The 21,307-nt window shown below is 36.7% G+C and overlaps 1 protein-coding gene and 1 pseudogene across 1 annotated transcript in view; both read left to right on the forward strand.

Moving 5' to 3' along the window:
* Nucleotides 1-21,307, forward strand: part of FMN1 (formin 1) — a 393,756-nt gene that overhangs the window by 41,398 nt on the left and 331,051 nt on the right. The gene's annotated exons all lie outside the window — the stretch shown is intronic.
* Nucleotides 17,834-18,677, forward strand: LOC150016224 (prohibitin 1 pseudogene; annotated as a pseudogene).

Here is a 21,307-nt window from a genome sequence, read left to right on the forward strand (position 1 = left end):
GAAATCATTACTGAGGAAGAAACAAGGTGACAAGTGTGGGTGAAATGTACAGAGGGCTCCCTCATCAGTCAGAAGCTACGAGTAGCACAGAAAAGCTGTAACAGCATAACAAGAAGCTTATCCCTTCCGTCTCACTGTACATATCAGAACGTTATACAATAGGCGTCAGTGTTTTTTCTCACATTGCATCTGTTTCCCCTTTGGTCCTAGTACCCTACTTTTCCCATGGGGAGCCACTTTTCTGTAAAAAGAATTTTTTTTTTTTTGTTTTACTTATTGATTTTTAGATAGAACAGAGGGGAGAGAGAGAGAGAGAAACATTGATTTGTTGTTCTACTTATTTATACACCCACTGGTTGATTGATTATGTGCCCTGACCAGGGATCAAACCCGCAACCTTCATGTATCTGGATGACACTCTAACCAACTGAGCTTCCCAGCAAGGGCTGAGGAACCACGTCTCACTTTCTCACTTTATATGCTAAGGATGAGGCTGATCTCACGGAGATCATGTTACCCAGGACCTGGCTACTATGATCAGTTCAGGAATGGACACATTTTTTTAAATTACAGCATTCTCTCACTTACCGCGGGTATTATGTTCCAGACCCCGCCATGAAGTAGGAACCTTACATTTATTCTATACTCTTAAACCTACGCAACTTTAACACCATACGTATACAGTACCACAATATCCTGCAATATAGCGAAAAAATCCACGATAAATAATTAAATATATTTAAAAAAATCCGTGACACAGTGAGGCCACAATAAGTGAACCGTGATATAGAGAGGGACTACTGTATTCTATGAGGAGTAATCCTTGGGTCTTTTGCTCAAACAGTTCGGACACTTTCTTAGCAACTTATGGTTACTAAGGTAGAAGGGTATAATTCTTAAGCTCTTAATAACCATTTTGACTACACATGAGAAAATAGGATCAAAAGTTGCAGAGAGTCCATATATCATTTGAGTAGGTAGGTCCAGCTGTGCTTATAACCCTAGGCTTTTTGGTTGTATGAGCTAATAAATTCCATTTTGTTTATGTCAATTCAGTTGGATTTCTGTTACAACATATAGAGTTCTAACTGACACTCCTCAGTGGGGCCAGATGAGAAAGCAATATGTTTTTACTGGGGTGAGGAGTCATGGAAGGGATATATCTTTCTTGGATATCTGAGTCTGTGTAAAGCCCATACTTCTTCAAATAGTTACCTCTGTTTGATCAATGATCTTCCCCATATCTCCAGCCCAGCTATATGAGATTTAATGTTTCCCTCTGTCGTGTTTCTGGTTTTAGGGCTAAACAGATCCTAGACCTTGTTATTTATCTCTTAAAGACATGTTCAACACTTAATATGCTCTGACGCTACTTTGGAGAACCACTGCCACATACAGTGAGCATCCACTCTGTGCTGTGTATTCATTCACCAAACACTGATTGAATCAAATCTATATACTAGATAGTGTAGGGGGTCTTGAGTACTATCTGAAGGAGTGTTTACCTAATTTAATAGATGATGAAAAGCCATGGGAGACCTTTGAACAGAGGAAGGATATGACCCCAGCTGTGGTTCAGGAAGATTAACCAGACAGAGTGAAGGGCAACAAGAGATTGGAATGAGGAAGGTCAGTTGATGGTAGTTGCAATTGATGAATTGATGACAACTCAAAACAGAGCCTTGGAAGAAAGGGATAAATATGAAAAACATTGTAGAAATAGATTCACAAAGCTTAACATACTGGCATAGAAAGAGGGATTCTAAATGATTCCAAAATTTGAGCTTTAGTTTTAAGACTATGGAGATGCTTAGTTTGAATGTCTGGCACCTAGTACATACTAAATAAATGTTAGTGTCCTTTATTAAAATTGGATAGCCTGTACTAGGCCAATCTTCTACCATCTCTACAATAGGAAATATAATAAGTTTCCTCTTTTTTTTCAATTATATAGCAAGATCATGGCAGCAATTAGAACAAAGCTCCTTATTCTCAGCTCTTTGGAAGAGCATACTCGAAGTAGGACAGGCCAACATAGGTCAACTCAGTTTTCATGAACTTGACACAGATACAAGGTTCCTCTCTCACACATTGTATGTGTTGTCAGCAGCCATTAGATTCAAATGTTGAGAGGAACTATTTAGAAGGTGATGTTAGGATATTGACCTGGTTGTTGATCCTGTTGTATTTTATACTCTCAAGACACCTAGCCGACATGCATGAAGTTTATTGTGGGATAAGCATTTAAAAAGTGAGCCTAACCCTGGCCAGGTTGTTCAGTTGGTTATAGTGTCATCCTAATACATGAAGATTGCAGGATTGATTTCTGGTCAAACAACCAATAAATGCATAAATATGTGGAACAATAAATCAATATCTGTCTGTCTGTTTCTCTCTTTCCCTTCATTTATCTCCCTAAAAGCAATAAAAACATAAGAGTGAGCCTAATACACATAGTGTAAAATCAATATTAGTTTTATAAAACTTATTGCAAATTACCTTCTCTTCCCACTGTAATGTGTACTTTTGGGAGAAAATTATTAATAAATCACTGGATTAAAAAATTATTTCTTTTTGAAGAACACAATTAATTACTTGAGCTTAGAGAACACACATTTTAAGAAGGGGTAGAAACAAATAAAATTGGAATATAAGGCTTCTCAGCTTTTTTACTTTTCTGGGGAGGGGAGCTAAAGATGTTAAAATCTTTTAGGCTTCACATGACCAAGAACACTGTGCTTCATTCTGTTGGCAAGAAAGTGTTTTTCTTTCTCTGTTTAGTTAACTTTAACAGTTTCCAAGAACCTTTCCCTGCACTTCGGGAGGGTTATTCTCTATTTGCCTGTTTTCTTTGTCAGCTCCTTGAAAGCATGGACTGTATTTTATTCACATTGTTTATTTCCAGTACATATTTAGTAAGTGAATTAATCAATAGGAAAAACAATGATGATGACCTCCTTAAGTTCCTTCTTTTTTTCCTTCAGTTTTTTTAAATACAGAAAGTATAATGTCAACTATGTGCTTTATTGGGAACTAAAATAATAGACATAGGATATCCAAGTAGAAATAAATGTGATCCTAGGGCAAATACCACTGGAAACAAGGGAGTAAAACATTCTCTTTGGGCTCTCAATTTATAGACAGTTCAAAACAACGTAAAGGATATTGGCATTGAATTGAAGATGACACTGAACCGCCTATTTGGTCTGAGGGGGCAGAGGCACAACGTAATCAATCGTTATGGTGCTCAAACTTAGATTAGGCATATGCTCTAAGTCTTATTTGTAAAATCCCTTTTTCTCCCCAAAACATAGGACCCACCACTCTGTCCTGGTAAAAGTCCAGGATTTAATTTTTTGTTGATTTGGGCCTTGGAGAAAGTGGGCTGTGAGTCATACATGGGTGATTATGTTTTATTTTCTTACATCAACTAGCTGTCCTTCCATCTTTCTTGTGTGGAAGGCTCTCTAGCTCACATTTTTAGGGATCACATAGACAAAGCAGAATAGTGTCCTCCAGATGAAGCCAAAACCTCTGCCAAGCAGAGATGGGAAGAAAGCGGAAACTGATTTCTATCTGAGGCTTCAGGCTTACAATACAACCAGCATCTCAGTGTATAGAGTGACAGGTGTATTTTCATGAATAAGAGGTCTGTATCATGCAAAATATTGAAAGTAGATCCAAATAAATATATTTAAAAACATATAATGTTAACATACAAGGATATTTATTGCAGTTTGTAAGACGGAAAAAGAAAAGGATACCCAAATGTCCAGTAAAAGGGAATTGGGGAAAACACATTTTTGTATATTCTTGTACATATATTCATAAGAGTGGATATGTAGACACGAAAAAGAATGGTGTACATATATATGAACTAACAAAGAATAACGACCAAGGAAAACTGGAAAATGAAGGCAACCCAAACAATATGTAGAACAGAATGTCTGGCTTCATTACATGTGTGTATTCATATACCTCCACATATAACAGTGGTAACCTCTGGAAATGGCAGCATGAGAATTTTTTTTTTTCTGCATTGTACAATTTGATTTGTTTGAATATTTCATAGTGAGCATGCACAGAATGGCCAACGTTGAAACTTCTTTCCTCCTGGGGCATAAAAAAAGTGCACTGGCTAACCATTCTATACAGACAAAATAAGCACCATCTGTGGCCTGATGCACTGATGGGGAAGATGGTAGTGACTTTTGGAAAGGGTAAGGAAGAAAAGGAAGAGACTGGAGTTAGCACATTTGCAATTATTTGCAAACAAAATAATTTTTATTTGCATTATTTTTATGGTTTTTAAAGCCTTAGAACAAAAGAACAAATACTGAGAAGTGAAAGCTAATTTTCATTTCAACTGGAAGCTCTCCTCTGGTCCGTTGGATATGTCCTTGAAAACAGAGGTTAGAGTCCCGAATCAGACTGTGTCTTCAGCTAGCTAGCATTATGATCTTGAATTGAGTCATGTAATCGCTAATTTCTCAGTTTCCCCACCTGTTAAAATTGATAGTAATAATCCTTACTACTGCATTCTTCAGTGGGGTGTTGTGAAGTTTACTAAGATCACGTTAGCAAAATGCTTTGAGCTCTTTAGATAAAAGGCTCAGTCCAAACATGAAGTCTTATTAAGATAATTATACAGTGATTTTACATAGTTCAAATTTTCATGCAAGGCTAAATGTAATGTTGGGGGTCATTTTATGGAGGCAGAGAAGGAGATTGATTTTCAAAATCTGAAACTGAAATTCCTACCACATTTTTGAAGACAGAGTAGAATCATTTGGTTTTATAATAAAATAAGGAACAGCTCTTATAGGGCTTAATTTTGAGAAATGATTCAAGAAAATGAAAAGTAAAAAAAATTAGGTTTATCTGTTTAATTGAAAACATCTTTTGAAAATCAAAGCTGTTACTTCTTTCCCCTGAAAGAGGAAGAAAATAAAAAGAAGCTCTTGAAAAATTTGTTGGCTTAAAAAAATGTTTTGTCATTAATATGAGCGTAAAGTGGTGAAACCTGTCTGGCCCACTGTGCATACGGAAGGTTGACTCATTCATGTTTGGCGGAGTCTCTTCCCGGGTGGCACTGTACCAGTTGCTCCTTGATGGAGAAAGGGAAGTGCATCTTCTACACGTTCCTTCATCTCAAGCTCGCCTGAGAATCCATCATGTTTGCCACAGGCTCCCCACCCTTTGGCACCATGGGCGCATGCTACCACTATAACCCAAGACATGGTCAGTCGATTTCAGTTCCCAAGATTTGGAAGTGCCGACACAGGAGGTCAGTGGCTCCAGAGGAAGGTAAGCTTGAAAGCAGAAGCCCATGCTCTTGGCTGCAGGTGGGGAAAGAAAGGTTTCTGTTTAAAGTAGAGACAAATCTATCCAGATTATCAGAATTGAAATTCCTCTTTATTTAATAAATGCTTTTAATTTGCTAGAGTTTATAGGCTGAATCATGAAAGAAAAGTTCTTGGTGAAGGTCATTGTTTGACACATGACAAGTTGGTTCAGGTGTCCTCCAGTTGTGACCGCAGGGCTGCTGATCTCAAGTTTTAAGAATCATACTCCTTGAATATTAATATATTCATTCAATTATATTGAACAAAGCCTAGGACTAGCCTGCTTACTTATTTATAAAGGAAGTCTTAGGAGTAATCTTCATCTAGAGAGATTATTTTCATCATAGAGACTTTGGAGTGTGAATGTGAATAGTTGTATTTATATGAAGATTTTATATAGTTCTTTAAAGATAGACTGATGTAATAAAAAGCTATATCAATATCGAGAAATACTTAATCTGTGTTATTTAGCTGAAGTGTATAAAAACACTTTGCATCTAATCTTTTATATGGATGTTGTTTAAATCAAGTTCTTTGCTTTTAATATTTGATGTGGACATTATTAAAATGGAAGAGGAAGAGATTTTCTTCTTTCCTATAATACCAATCCCCTACTCCTAGTAAATAGTTTTGTGGTAGTGAGGAAGAGACTGTCTAACTTTATGTTCATATTAGAGAAGTTACCAAGGAAAAATAAGTTGTGTAAAATAAATTAATTTCAGCCTTAAGGGAGACATTGACATTTTTCTATTCTCCAATTTCTCCCTATTTGTTTGTGCTTATTGGCAATTATAATCTGTTTTTCTGGTTTGTTCTAATCTTTTAAAAATATCTCTTAGTATGCCCTTGAGAATCTTCATGTTTGAACAGGGGATCATCAACAGTTCCAAATAGAGTGGATATTAAACTATGAGGAAAGTTATTAATAAAGCTAATGAGTTATAATTGCTTAGTGGGAACTAGTAATTAAAACAGAAAAAGCTGGAGTTTTGTATAGAGCATATGAGGCAGTGAGTCAGATCATTTTAAGTTTGCAAGCTGTGTTCTGTGATGTAAAAGCACTTCTTAAAGTGCTTTTATATGCATATATACTCACATTTACTTAGAATTCATATGATTTTATCTTATGACAGAATAAAAACAGTTTTAGAAAAGTTGGCCCAAATTTACAGCACATATTTATTTTGATGTGGGAAAATAAATATTTTCTTTATTGGATCATAAAGGGGAAAATATGTTTTCCCTTCCCTGCTACCATCCCACCACCAATAACCTAGATGAATAACAGGTATTTGAATGACAACCCGAATTTTATTCCTAGTTCAAACACTGATTTGCTATATATCCCTGAGTATATTTTTATCCATTGTTTGCTTTAGTTGTTTTTCCCTTGAGGAGATTTTGTGCACTTTCTAGCTCATCAAAATGGTACAAAATACTGTTTGCAGTATGATTATCTCTAGTAGATTTAGGTGAAGCACATATCAGAAGTTGTGTTTACTTAGCAGAATTATTCATTAATGATTCATTTATTAACTTTACTTATTCTATATATCAATAAATTTTGATCTTTGAAGTAGATTCAAATTTATTGAAGTGCAAGGAACAAATATTGAGCTCAATTTGTACTGAGATTTTCCAAAAGTAATTGTAAAGTTTAAAGACTGTTTTGGGAAAAAGATGTTCAATAGCATATCCTAGTTAAATAAGAATACTCCAAGAAATGAATGCACCTTGTAAATCTCACAGACAACCTCCATATTTCTCAGAATGCCAGTAATCAGAATGCAGCTATGGTTTCTGTAACCTCCAGATTTTAAATTACTCTTAAGTAGATGCAGGATTTCTGCATTGTCTTCTTTATGGCAGGAAATTACAAATGTTTTTGTTGTTATTGCCAGAATCTGAGGGCGTATAGCTTCCAGCAGTGGCACCTGGTTTTGTTTTCTTTCTCTTTTGAGTGGGAGCTGGGTGCTAGTGGGAGCTGGTAGAGGGGAGTAGGTTCTTTGCTAGCACTCAACAGTTAAAACCTTTTTTCCTATATAAATCACCCAGAAACTTTACTACTAAAGACCTGCCAGTAGCCCCCTTTGACTACTGGAATAGTCTCAAAATTAGGTCTTTTAATTTATCCTTACACTATACTCTCTTCTCTCTCTTGATATATAAGTGATATCCCTGGATATGAGACTAACTTTAATTTCAAATAGAATATTTCTAAATTCTTGCAGGATCATTCATTAGTTCATCTTAAAGGTAGGTCATTGACTTTAGTGTCATATTTCATTGGTTATTGTAGTAAAAGTAATAGTAGTAGTATAAATGGTAATAAAAGTATTAACAACCACCTTTTGAATGCTATATAAAGTACTTTAAATATTTCATTTTCTTAATCCTCACAAAACTCTTGGGGCAATTTCTATTATCTCCATTTTACAAATGAAGAACCTGCCCAAGTGGATGGATAGTAATCTTTCTAAATCCAATGCCTATCCTTCTCTCATTATTCTATATTTTTCATGATAGAAAAATTCATGTTTAGTATGATGTGCCTTTGTGGGTTATAATCATGTTTAGGCTTTAATATGAATTTCCCTCTTGCTACTGCTTTTATCATAGGCAGTTTTTTCTGGGAGAGGTTGGAATAATGAAGTACCAAATAGTGAACAGAAGTAATTTAATTGTGGGAAGTTGAGTGTATATCAAATTTTTTTCCAAGTTTTGTCATTGGGTGAAGCAAGAATTAATGTGAGCCAAGGATACTTTAAAATAGCAGAGAGTTCTCCCAACCAGATAGATGGAAAGAAAAGTAAAAAAGTAGGCTTCCAGAAGGGTATAAATAGTAATGAAAAAAATAGAATTAAAAAAAAAAAAAAGAAAAGTAGGCTTCTTAACCTATAGATGAATTTCAGCAAGAAAATTAACCTCGTTCTCTTTTTATTTTTCCTCTGTAAAATGTGGATTCAAGTAGCTAGGGCTAAGGAAAATCATAGGATGAACTACAAACCAGGAACATAGCTAAAATTATGGTTAGACCTCTAGTATTTCTGTCCACGTGTATATGTATCTTTAAGGTAAGGGACTACAATCCCCATCCACCCTGAGAAATTCTTACACAGTAAGAACCACCTGAGAAACCTGATTATTATTTTAAGAGTGTGAGAGACTAGCTGAACAGTGTTGCAACCATGGGTCTGCTGACAGAGGGTAACAGGTTAGTGTGGTGGGGATTATCTGTAATCCGAAACTAAATCCTGTAAAATCACCTGACTACAAAGAGTTAAGAGTCAAGCAGTGACACGTGGCAAGGAAAGAGAACTTAAGAGGGAACTAAAAATGTGGCCAGAAGCAGCAGTATGAGAGCTAAGACTAGATTTAGGGATTTGAGAAACAAAGATGAGTAAGAAAGAGCAAGTCTAGAGAAAACAGATAAGCAGTTCCAGACAGTTACCAGATGCAGGTGTGGTCCACAGCAGGATTTCAGGTGCTTAGTGCATGTGGCTTGTGGGAGAACCATTTGCCTTTCAAAGGCAGGGACAAGGTAGTTAAGGGGGCTGACAAGAAATCACATCTCCTCTGACCAAAATACTTTTGTTACTTGAGGATGAAATTCAATTTCCTTAGCAAGCTGTACAAAAGGGCCTTAGCCACCTGGCCCTCGCCTCTCTCTTCCGTAAGTGGCTCCCATCCCAGTCATAGTGACACATGTGCCATTTGCTGAGCATACACATTCTTTTACATGTACGTGTTCCTTCTAATTTGCCAAGTTAAATCTTATTCATTCTTCAAATAATGAGTGTTATTTTTCCTGAGAAGTAGCCCATTCTTGATTCCCCTGCCTCCCTCCCCCCACCTCACCTCCACTCTCCTTGGGACTTAGGTAGTTCTGCTCTTCATTTCCTTAGTATTCTTGCTCTCCTTGTTAACACTTACATTCCAAGATTTTATTTACTCCTTCATTTTTCCTATGGGTCGCTGGACTCTTTGAAGGCAGGGACTTGTCTTGGTTATCTTGCCTGGCATAGTAGGTACTTAATAAGTATTTTGAATGAATGGATAAATGAAGTTTTGATGACCATGTAAATATTACTTGTTAAATCAATACACTGATCATGCATTGAATCAAAGATGAGCACAGGTCACTTATCTTTCAAGGTATGTTTAGTAACCAGACCCCTGAACTTTCTGTGGCTGGTGAAACAGTCACTATATAAATGTTTGCATCTTTTCAGTCTAACACAATAAGCAAAATAAAGGCGAAAAAGAAAAGATGATTTCTAGCAGTCAAACATCTCATGCTGATCAGTGAAAGCAGGATCATTTTCATTCATTTAATTATAGTCCTGTATGTGCATTTGGGCTATGCATTCATTTAGGTGATGAGAAATGCAGACTTTATAGTTTGGACGAGACATTGCAGCAGCCATTACTCTTTATTTACTGGCTGTGTTCACGAAAGGAGCATTGTTAGTCATGTGGAAGGGAAGCAAATCCTAAGTTCTTCAGTCATGAGGCAAGGAGAGACTCACGCTGGCCTGGAGTTCTGGTGGTATACACAAATAAGCAGCTGGATGATTCAAGTGGTTGAAGCAACAATGACTTGTTCCAGCACAGGAACAGATGTGACAGAGACAGGTTTCGGGAATCCAGTGACCACACATTACATAGTAAACTCCTTTCTGAAAATTTCTTTGAAAATATTCAGATATTCATGATTTCTCTATATCTATGCTTATGTCTAAATGTTCAGGAAGTGAGAGGGCAATTATTTTTTCTTACCTCACTGCCCTGAAGTTAGCCTATTACAGTACTTCCCTTAGAGTCCTGGGATCCTTGATTCTTCCTCCTTGGATGAGCAGGGACTCCTAGGAATTATACCCTACCGGCCTGGCTGGGCAGAGGCTGAGGAGCCTCCTGTCCACGCCTGTGGAACATTGAGACAAAGGGCAGGCACCAGCAGTGGTGTCCGATAAGACCTCCAGGTCAGAGAAGGTTCCCAGGGAAACCAGCTTGAATGTATGAACAAAACTATTTGAAGAGCACGAAGGTAGGAAACAGGTAGGAAACCAGCTGAGGAGGCCATACATGGAGTGCTGACAAGGGCGGAGCTTGACTGGGACTTGGGTGTGGGGGGTGGCAGGCCTGGAGCAATTCCTGAGCTGAGGAGCTGGCAGGTGGCTGTCTTTCCCACACTTGTAGGTAAAAACATAATGAGAATAATTAAAGGGACAGTAGGGAGCAGTTTTCAGTGAGGGCTTTATTATTAAAGAAGGCTCTGCTTTGAGGTGCGGTGGTGCTTTAAGGACCTGAACTACACAAGATGATGGTCTGGGCGGAATCAGGGCTGGAGAAACTGATGTAGCCACAGAGCTGGCTCTGAGATGGAGCATCAGAAGTCCAGTAAGTAAAGTGCAGTATTCAATCCGATGTGGTGAATCTGTGTTTGATTGTGGCTGGTAGTATTATCCAGGGAGTCTTGTCTAGAAGGTAGAGAGCAGTAACAGAAGTGGTGGGCAGTGGTACTATTTAGACTGGGGTGTGGTGTGGGCTGTGGAGGAGAGTGCCTGGGTATATGGCTCAGTGTGATTTTTGTTTTCTGTAGGAGCCCAGGTGTTGACTGGAGGTGGAGGTTGGGGAACAGGGTTGTGCTTCATGGAAGAGCAAGCTGTCATTGGTGAAAGTAGGCTTTATAATTAGGTATACCCTATGTCCCCAGCTATGTACCTTGAAGAAATAATACAGGATAACAACACAAATTGTGTAGAGAAAGAAAGACTGGAATGAAATCCACTGAAATATTTGTGACAGTTGTTCCTGAATGTGGAGTCTATGGCTGTTTTTCCTTCTACTCAAAGATAGTTTCTAAATCTTCAGGATAAGCAAAATAAAACAATTAATTTAAAAAAGGATAGATAGGAAGGACTGTAACCAAATTTCACTGGTTCACAGTTTTGTTCCATTTTCATTGTCTACTAATTGAAGGGATAAGATAGTTCAAAACAATAGATGATTCGAAGTCTGAGGTGGACCTGAGTCACAAATACATGGGCATACTCATTTAGTTTAATTCTTATGTAGAAGTTGATTGAATTCATGTCAAGGAGTCAGTTGATCTTTGGGAAGAATATGTCAGAAGGTGATGAAATCATTAATAAGTGATAACACAGTACACAGGTCAAGCTTTGGGAGTAAGGTATCCAGGTTACACCAATAAATGTTGACATTGGAAAATTTTTATTTAGAGTTTAGGTTACATGTGTTTTGGGGGTGTTAAATATTTTTATTGTACTTTGCCTATAAGAATTTTGTTTTCTCATTCCCTTCAAAGCAAATAAATGCATACATACACACATAAATACATACATACATACTGTCTGTTGCCAACATGCCTAATAACAAAGGCTCTAGTAAGCATTTTTTTACCTTCAACTCATTCCTGTACACCTGCACTGCTGAGGGCAGCTGTAATGTGAAGGCTAAACCTTTCTGAAGTAAAAGCACGGTAGCTATAGCCCTAGAGACTGGTATATCTCTCTCTGCCCTGATTGTCCTTCATTTCTTGCTATCTCCGCAATTCACTTCCTAGCAAACCACATTTACTGCATCTGTGTGCACACTCCCACTACTTAAGTATTAATTATGATGCTATTGCGTAACTTTCAGTTGTGAGCCCTGGGAGAACAAGGGCAATATCTTGCACTTTCAGTGGATTGGAAAATACTAGCTAATAACTATATGCCAGAGGTACAAGTAGCATATGTGTCAGTCACTTAAAAGAACTAGACTCTTTGTAACCACCTTGTTGCCTCTAATGTCATCAAAGCGTTTTTTGTCACAGATTTGAAATTAAACACGAGTGTCTGAAATTCTTACCCGCATATATGGAGTGCTCTTACATTAGGTATCTCCAGGTAACCTTTTGAATGTATTGGATCACTGTGCTTACTATCTGTTTAATGGAGCAATAACAACTTAAATTTTTTAATTGAAAGGTTCATGTAAGAAAACTACTAGAAAAGAAAACAGAAATACAACAGTATATTTCATAATCCAACTGCCTCAACTCTTTTTATAGATATAGGTGTTTTTACATGACTGTAGTCATTTATTTTATGTGTTATATACTTCTATATTTATCTATGATTATTTCAAACTTCTTATATTTTCTTATTAATTATAACTTTATAATTTTAATAGATTATAATATTTTAGCATGTAGAAGAACCATAATACTAAATCTATTGTTAGACACTTAAATTGTTTCCAAGTTGAAACTAAGAAAATATTGTGGTTAACACCATTATTCACAAAGCTTTTTGTTTTCATTAAATTATTTCTTGAAGGTGAATTTGTAGAAATATAAGTAGTGAAAAGATATGAATATTTTGTCAGTGTCTTAGTTCTTTCCAAAAAATTACACTAAAATGTAACACTACCAATTCATATAAAATGTTTACTCATTGGGTCTTTTTAGAAAACAATTTTGTTGAGATGTAATACACGTGCCATACAATGCACCCATTTAAAATGTACAATTCAGTGAACTTTAGTATATTTATAGAGATATACAGCTATCACCACAATCAATTTAGAACATTTTATCACCTCCCCTAAAAACCTATACACATTAGCAATCACTCACCATTTCTCCACAATCCCTTTCAGCCCTAGATAACTACTAATTTGCTTTCTGTCTCTATAGATTTGCCTGTTCTGGACATTTTATATAAATGAAATAATTCAATGTGTGGTCTTTTGTAACTGGTCTCTTTGGCTTAGCATACTGTTTTCAATATTTATTCTTTTTATTGCCAAATAATATTCCATTGTATAGATATATAGCACATTTCGTTTATCTTTTCATAAGTAGATGGACATTTGGGTTGTTTCTACCTTTTGGCTGTTATTAACAATGCTGCTATGAATATTCATGTTCAAGCCTTTATGTGGACATATGTTTAATTTCTCTTGGCTAATTCTACTCTATTGCCAGGTCATAGAATATCTGTATTTAGTCTTTGGAAGAAATGCCAGATTGTTTTCCAAAGCCACTACACCATTTATATTCCCACCAGCAATGTATAAGAATTTTAGTTTTCCGCATCCTTTCCAACTCTTGTTATTATCTGCCCTTTTTTTTTTTTAAAGCTTTTTATTCCATTTAGTAAATTAAGATTCCATTCATCTCCGTAAGAAGGATGGAGGGGTAATCCCTGTTTTTACAGTGGGGAATGGGGTATGGCAATGGTGAGTTCAATTCCAGGCAGCAGTATTTACTTTTGCATAAAGTGATATGCATTAGAGTAGCCAGACCCTCTGGGCTCTGACCCTTGACAGAGCACAGCCAAGCACACTACTGCATATGGCGCAGCTGCTGAAGGGAAATCTTAAAGAGCACACACCTTATATATATAGCAGGATTTCCCCTCTCTTTCTTCAGCAAACAAATCCTTTCTGTCCTATTTGACTACCACTCCTTAATTCAAATGTAAGTGGAAGGAAGGTATCTTTGACCCCTTGATAGATTTTTTCTGTATGATTACATAATTCTCATATTTCAATTTATATTCAGAATCCCAGCAACTTTGGTTTTCTTTTGCTTTCTTTTTGGCAAAGACTCTTGCTGCACATCTTATATTCAAAGTACATGTTTTAGGAAAATAGGGAATGCTTCCATTTAATGATATCTGATGGTAGTAAGAATATTAACCCAAGGCCTTACTTTTGGTGGGTGTAGGGGTTGGGGCCTAAACCTGATCTTACTGAATAAGAGCCTCAGTGTATTATCTGCCTTTTTGATTATAGCCATCCTAGTAGATGTGAAGTAGCCTTTCATTGTGATTTTGATTTGCATTTCAGAGGGTCTTTTACATTTTTATATACTTTACATAAAATTATAATAGCTTTTTATATTTTCAATTACCTGTGAAGGGTTGAAAGTATTTTACAAAATACATTAAAATATATGTAATTTGTAGAATGCATATGCAAAGCACCATGGAAAACACACAGAAATGAAACAGTTCAAAGAATGGGAGGGAAACATGCCACTAGAAATAAATATAGGGTAAGAAATGGCATATGACAAAAAAATAAAAATAATACATAAATAGCAGTTTATAGTTACACACCACTTTTTCACAAATATTATCTCATTTATTCTGAGTAATTATTATCTTAGGTGCTATACACAGACAATTTTAAGAAAGTGTAGAAGACTTGTTTGTAGAACTTCAAAAGTTTAATAAACTTATACTTTATGCTAAGACATTAAAAATATTTTAATATAGAAAATGTTAATTGTCTTAAAATACTGACAACGTGTTTCTATCTTTACTAATAACAAATGGAAAATAGCTAAAGGAGTAGCAAAAGGATTTTAATTGAGATTTAATAAATTTTAAAATAAAAAACTTAAAATTAATCATCAAAGCGCTTTATTCAGGTACTTTGCTCATTTTTAAATTGGACTGTTTGTTTTTTTGGGGGTGGGGTTGAGTTATTTAAGATCTTTATAAATTTTGGATATCAGCCCCTTATCAAATGTGTGATTGATGAATAAGTTCTCCCATTCAGTGGATTATCTTTTCATTTTATTCATGATTTCCTTTGCTATGCAAAACTTTTTAGCTTAATGTAGTCCCACTTGTTTATTTTTTCTTTTGTTTTCCTTGCCTGAAGAGATATATTAGAAAAAATAGCCCTTGCTGGTGTGGCTCAGTGGTTGAGTGCCAGCCTATGAACCAAAAGGTCACCAGTTCGATTCCTAGTCAGGGCACATGCCTGGGTTGCAGGTCAGATCTCCAGTTAGGGGCTCACGAGAGTCAACCACACATTGATTTTTTTGTTCTCCCTCTCTCTCAATAAATAAATTAAATTAAAAAAAATACATATTGCTATGAGAAATGTCTGAGATTTTACTGCCTATTTTTTTTCTAGTATTTTTACAGTTTTGAGTCTAACATTTAAGTCTTTAATCCATTTTGACTTTATTCTTGTGTATGGTGTAAGAAGGTGGTCTAGTTTCATTTTTTTGCACATGTCTGTCCAATTTTCTCAATACCACTTATGGAATAGACTGTCTTTACCCCATTGTATGTTCTTCCCTCCTTTGTCATATATTAATTGACCATAAAGTCATGGATTTTTTTCTGGCTCTCAATTCTGTTTCATTGATCTGTATGTCTGTTTTTATGCCAGTACCATGCTGTTTTAAAAATATTTTATTTTTTAATTAAATTTATTGGGGTGACATATATATAGATGGCCAATAAACATGAAAAAATGGTCAACATCACTAATCAGAGAGATGCATATTAAAACCACAATGAGATATAACCTCACACCTGTCAGAATGGCCATCATCAACAAATCAACAAACAAGTGCTGGTGAGGATGCAGAGAAAAGGGAATCCTAGTGCACTGTTGGTGGGAATGCAGATTGGAGCAGCCACTGTGAAAAACATTATGGAGTTACCTCAAAACATTAAAAATGCCCCTGGCCAGGTAGCTCAGCTGATTAAAGTGTGATTCCAATATTCCAAGGTTGTGGGTTCAATCACCAGTCTGGGCACATAGAAAAATCAACCAATGAATTCATAAATAAGTGGAACAACAAATTATGTTTCTCTCCCTCTCTCTCCCTCTCCCTCTCTCCCCCCCTCTCTCTTTCTCTCTCTCCCCTCTCTCCTCCCTTCTTCTCTCTCTCTCTCTCTCTCTCAAATTAATTAAAAATTTAAAATGGAACTCCTTATGACCCAGCCATTTCACTTTGGGAATATATCTGAAGGAACCTGAAACACTAATTCAAAAGAATATATGCACCCCTATGTTCATTGCAGTGTTATTTATAATAGCCAAGATTTGGAAGCAGCCCAAGTGCCCATCAGTAGATGAATGGATAAAACAGCTGTGGCACATTTACACAATAAAATACTACTCAGCTGTAAAAAAGAAAGAAATCTCACCTTTTGTGAAAGCATGGATGAACCTGGAGAGTATTATGATAAGTGACATAAGCCAGACAGAGAAAGACAAATACAATATGATTTCACTTATATGTGGAATCTAATGAACAAAATAAACTAACAGACAAAATAGAAACAGACTCATAGATACAGAGAACAGACTGACAGCTGTCAGAGGGGAGGGGGTTGGGAAGCTGGGTGAAAAGGTAAAGGAATTAAGCAAAAACAAAAACAAAAACCCTTATAGACATAGATAACAGTATGGTGATTAACAGAGGGAAAAGGGGGTGGGGGGAGGTAGCCTTGACTTGAGGTGGTGAACACACAATATAATATACAGATGATGTGTTATAGATTTGTACACCTGAAATCTATATAATTTTATAAACCAATGTCACCCCAATAAGTTCAATAAAAATAAAAAGAAAATGGAAAAATGCTTTATTGATTGCACTTATAAAACCTTTCCTGAATATAGTCAAACATTAAAATGAAAAATAGAAGAGAAGCTCTGATGTGAGGGGCTGTAGGTATAATACATGTCCTGTAGATGTTATTTGGGCTGTGTCCGAATAATCCTCCTCAGAAAGTGATCTTCCTATTTTGTTAATAGAATTTTACTTCTTTTAAAATTACAAAAGTTTTCTATGGTCATATAGAATATAGAGAGATTTATGAGAATAGAAACAAATCCTTTATCACCTCCCAGAAAAAATACTGTTAAAATTTACAACGTTTTTACTATTTTTTACTATGCTTAAATAAAATTCCTATATTTGATACATAATTTTAGGCCTAACATATTATAAACCTTTTCCCCATATTTTCAAACATTTTATAAATATTGTTTTAATTATTGTGAGATATTCTGTACAGATAATGGGCCATCTGCTTACTCTCATTTACTTAATTTTGGCTTGTTAATAATTTTTCAGTGTTTTAATAATGTGATAAGCATTTTTGGATAGGATATTTTAATAATGTGATAAGCATTTTGCATTTTTAAAGAATTCCTTTATAGTGGATTCCTAGGAGAGGAATTACAGTGTCAAATGTATGACTGTCCCCTGTACTTTTATATTTATTACCAAATTGTTCCTCCAAATTTTACTTAGTATATTCCCACCAGCCAAGTCTCCATGCACTTATTTCATTTATTTATTTAACAAATATTTAATGGGAACTTACTAGGTCCAGGCGCTAAATGAAGGGCCGGGGCTAAAGAACACGCTGGCGTTGTCCTGCCTTTTTAGAGCAGAGTGCCTATCTTACTGTTCTATTACCAACATTGCATATTTTCAAGATTTTATTTTTCTGATTTGATGGGCAAATGTTGCATTTTATTGCTTCTTTAACTTGTATTTGCTTTATTACTGCTAGTGATGTTGAACACTTCTCCATATTCATTGGTCAGTTATCTTATTTACCTTTTGGCCATTGAAAGTCTTTTAAAAATATATGGAGGGGAAATTCATGTGGTCAGAGTGAAAGCAAGTGTGAATGGGTCCAACAGGAGGAGACATGGCTGACAAAGTGTTTGAATCCATTGGCAAGGTCAGTCTGGCCTTGTTAGTTGCAGGAGGCTGGTGAGCTCTGCTCTGTGTAATGTGGATGCTGGGCACAGAACTGTCATTTTGACCGGTTCTGTGGTGTGCAGGACATCCTGATCGAGTAAGGGACTCACTTTCTCATCCCTTGGGTCCAGAAACCAATTATCTTTGACTGCCACTCTGGACCACATAAGGTGCCAGAGATCACTGGCAGCAAAGATTTACAGAATGTCAACATCACCCTGCATATCCTTTTGTGTCCCATGGCTAGTCAGCTTCCCCGCATCATCACCAGCATCAGCGAGGACTGTGACAAGTGTGCTGCTGTCCATCACTACAGAGATAGATTTTCAAGTCAGTGTGGTGCTCTTTGATGCTGGGGAACTCATCACCCAGAGAGAGCTGGTCTCCAGAGGTGAGCAACGACCTCACAGAACGAACTGCCACCTTCGGGCTCATCCTTGATGATGTGTCCTTGATGCATCTGACCTTCAGGGAGAAGTTCACAGAACTAGTGGAAGCCAGAAGTGGAGGGGACCACATTTGTGGTGGAAAAGGCTGAGCAGCAGAAGACGGCCATCATTCATGTTGAGGGCAATTCTAAGGCTGCTGAGCTGATGGCCAACTCTCTTGCTACTGCGGGCGATGGCCTGAGGGAGCTGAGCAAGCCGGAAGCCACAGACCAGCTCTCATGCTCTCTGACATCACTGCTCCTCCAGCTACCCCAGCGAGGCCTGCCCTGCCTGCACCTCCTTAAGGTTGCCTTCCTTCTGCTCCCACCCCAGAATCACTGTGAAATTTCATGGCCGGCTTAAAGTGAAGGAAAGAAAAGTAAAATCGCTTCAGATCACTGTATATATATGGAAACTGTCATGGATTTGTATGTTGTCCTTTCATAGGGTCCTCACAGATCTTATTTATATGTTAGAGTAGGGCCCTGGCTGCTGTGGCTCAGTGGATTGAGCGTCAGACTGCAGACCAAGTGTCGCTGGTTTGATTCCCAGTCAGGGTACATGACTAGGTTGCACGTCAGGCCCCCAGTTGGGGGTGCGGGAGAGGCAACCGCACGTTGATGTTTTTCTCCCTCTCTCTAAAAAAAAAACAAAAAAAGAAAACAAACAATAAAAAAACATAAAATAAAGTAACCTTGTTAAAAAAAAATCACAAAAGAGAAAAAAGATGATCTGTTATATGTTAGAGTAGCTGGAGACATGTGTTAATTTAATAAAATGTTTTACTGCACTTGCTACTAAAGCAAGTACCCCCCTTCATCTTTTTTTTTTAATTAAAAAGATTTTTTTTCAATTACAGGTTATATTCAGTAATATTTTGTACTAGTGGTTAGATAATCATATACTCTACAAAATGTTCCCCCTGATGTTTTCAGAACTCAGTTGGCACCATACAGTTATTACAATATTACTGACTATATTTCCTGTGCTGGACTTTATGTCCCCATGACTATTTTGTAAGTACCGATCTGTACTTCTCAGTCCCTACACCTTTTTCACCCAGCCCCCCATCTTCATCTTCAGTGCACTTTGCCTTGAAGCACTCCCTAGGCTAAATATGAACCATTCCTTCCTTGACTTTTGGGTAAGAAATGGATTATAAATGGTAATAAATTTATGACTAAGTTTGCTAGGTTGTTTGACTTCTTGGGCTAATAGTGGATTTGGGAATATTTTCAGTATTAGACTGCATATAACTCCTGTTCTGGGAACTGATGGATAGTCTGAAAGATTCGTATTAGGAGGCAGAGTGGTAATCAATATTGTAGGCTGAGGTCACTGGCAGGGGCCAAAGACAATAATGTGTGAAATTTAGGATGAATTGCTTTTCGGGCTTTGTCTGGATTTACTAAGACAGGGGAGTTGTTTGGGCAAACGATGCCTCTTTGGAGTTTCTTTGAAGTAACCATCTAATGAATCAAGGAAAGGGCAGTTAAATCCCTCTTGGTGAGAACATCAAAAGAGGAATGGAATACAGTTACATGCCAGGAGCCAAGGGCTATCAGTTGACCTTTCTTAAGAGTGGGGAGAGGAGTTTGGATGATTGGGAAGTTTTTGTTATATAGTGTGACCCTTTCTTTTCTTTCACTTTTTTTCTTTCTCTCCATGTCTTTGGTTTCTATGTCTGTCCTTGCTTAATTATTCAACAGCAGAGTTAGGAAATTAGAAAATAAAATTCATGTTTTATTAATGGCAAAGATTCTTCAAATGCCTTCCATTTTGTAATCTCATAATTTTATTATTCTATCTGTCTTTTCTTGAAGGGTAAAGAAAATAAGATAATCCCATTTTCTTATAGACAGATGTTTGAATTCATTTCCTTTTTATTTCCTTTTTCTATTTGTGGGAGTTAAAAGGTATATAAATGATTCATACCTACTGATAATCTCTTTTAGCCTTATGTGGTTTTCCCTACTCCTCCATCAAAATTGTTACCAAAGTTGTCTGTTTGAGTTTTATATCTCTTCTATTTTCTTGTTTAGTTGGTGAGGATGCCAGTGAGTAAGAACTGCCAGAAAGTGAGCAGGCAAAAGAATCCCAGAGCTTAGTCAAAAAATGACAAAACACAGTACACATATCACTACTCTTCTCTTCTGTGTCAGTGAAGGCATTACTAATCAATTACTGAGATTCTTTCCCACTGAGGCTGAACATAGAGCCTCAGAAGTTTTGTCAATGTTGCATTCTAGCTATCATTCCCAATAACATGGCTTCCAATCTGAAAACTATTTTAATTTCTTTATGTAAGATTTGCAAACATGCCTCTGGGATTTCAAGTTTACTATAATTGAGAAGTTGCCTACATGAAATATCTGAAATATGTTAGCATTTCTCTTTTCTTTCTCTTCAGAGAGGGACTACCATAATGCCTGCCGTCTATATAGAAGAAAACCTGATCTGATAACTTTCATTGCTATAGTCAACTTTGTCTGAGACTCATTAGTTAAATAGTTTCAGGTCATGATAAGAATTAAGGATAAAATATGATACTTCAGAGAGAAAATGCTGGCAGAGGGGCAGTGGCAAGAAGGCTTCTCTTTTGGAAAGCTATTTGAACAGAAATCAGCCATGCGATGATCCAGGAAACAGAATTCCGGCAGAGGAAACACAAATGTAAATGCCATAGGCAGGAGCGAGGTTTTACTACAGAGCAGCAAGAAGAATGAGGTGGCTAGAATGCATGAAGGGAGTAAGGGAGAGGGTAAGAGATGGGGAGAAGGAAATGGATAGGTGAGGGTCAGATCAGGTGAGGTTCTTTAAGGCCAGGGATTTACTTTTTTTTTTAATTCTGATGGGAAGCCATTGCAGGATTTTTATCTGAGGAATAGTATGACATTTTTAAAAGATCCCTTGGATGCTTTTGGAGACTATTATGGGGAACAGAAATGGAAGAAGAGAGAAGACCTGGGAGATTATTTTAGTTGCCCAGATGA

The sequence above is a fragment of the Furipterus horrens genome, unplaced genomic scaffold (assembly GCF_987537825.1).
Source record: "Furipterus horrens unplaced genomic scaffold, mFurHor1.1.pri manual_scaffold_3, whole genome shotgun sequence".
Classification (NCBI taxonomy): Eukaryota; Metazoa; Chordata; class Mammalia; order Chiroptera; family Furipteridae; genus Furipterus; species Furipterus horrens.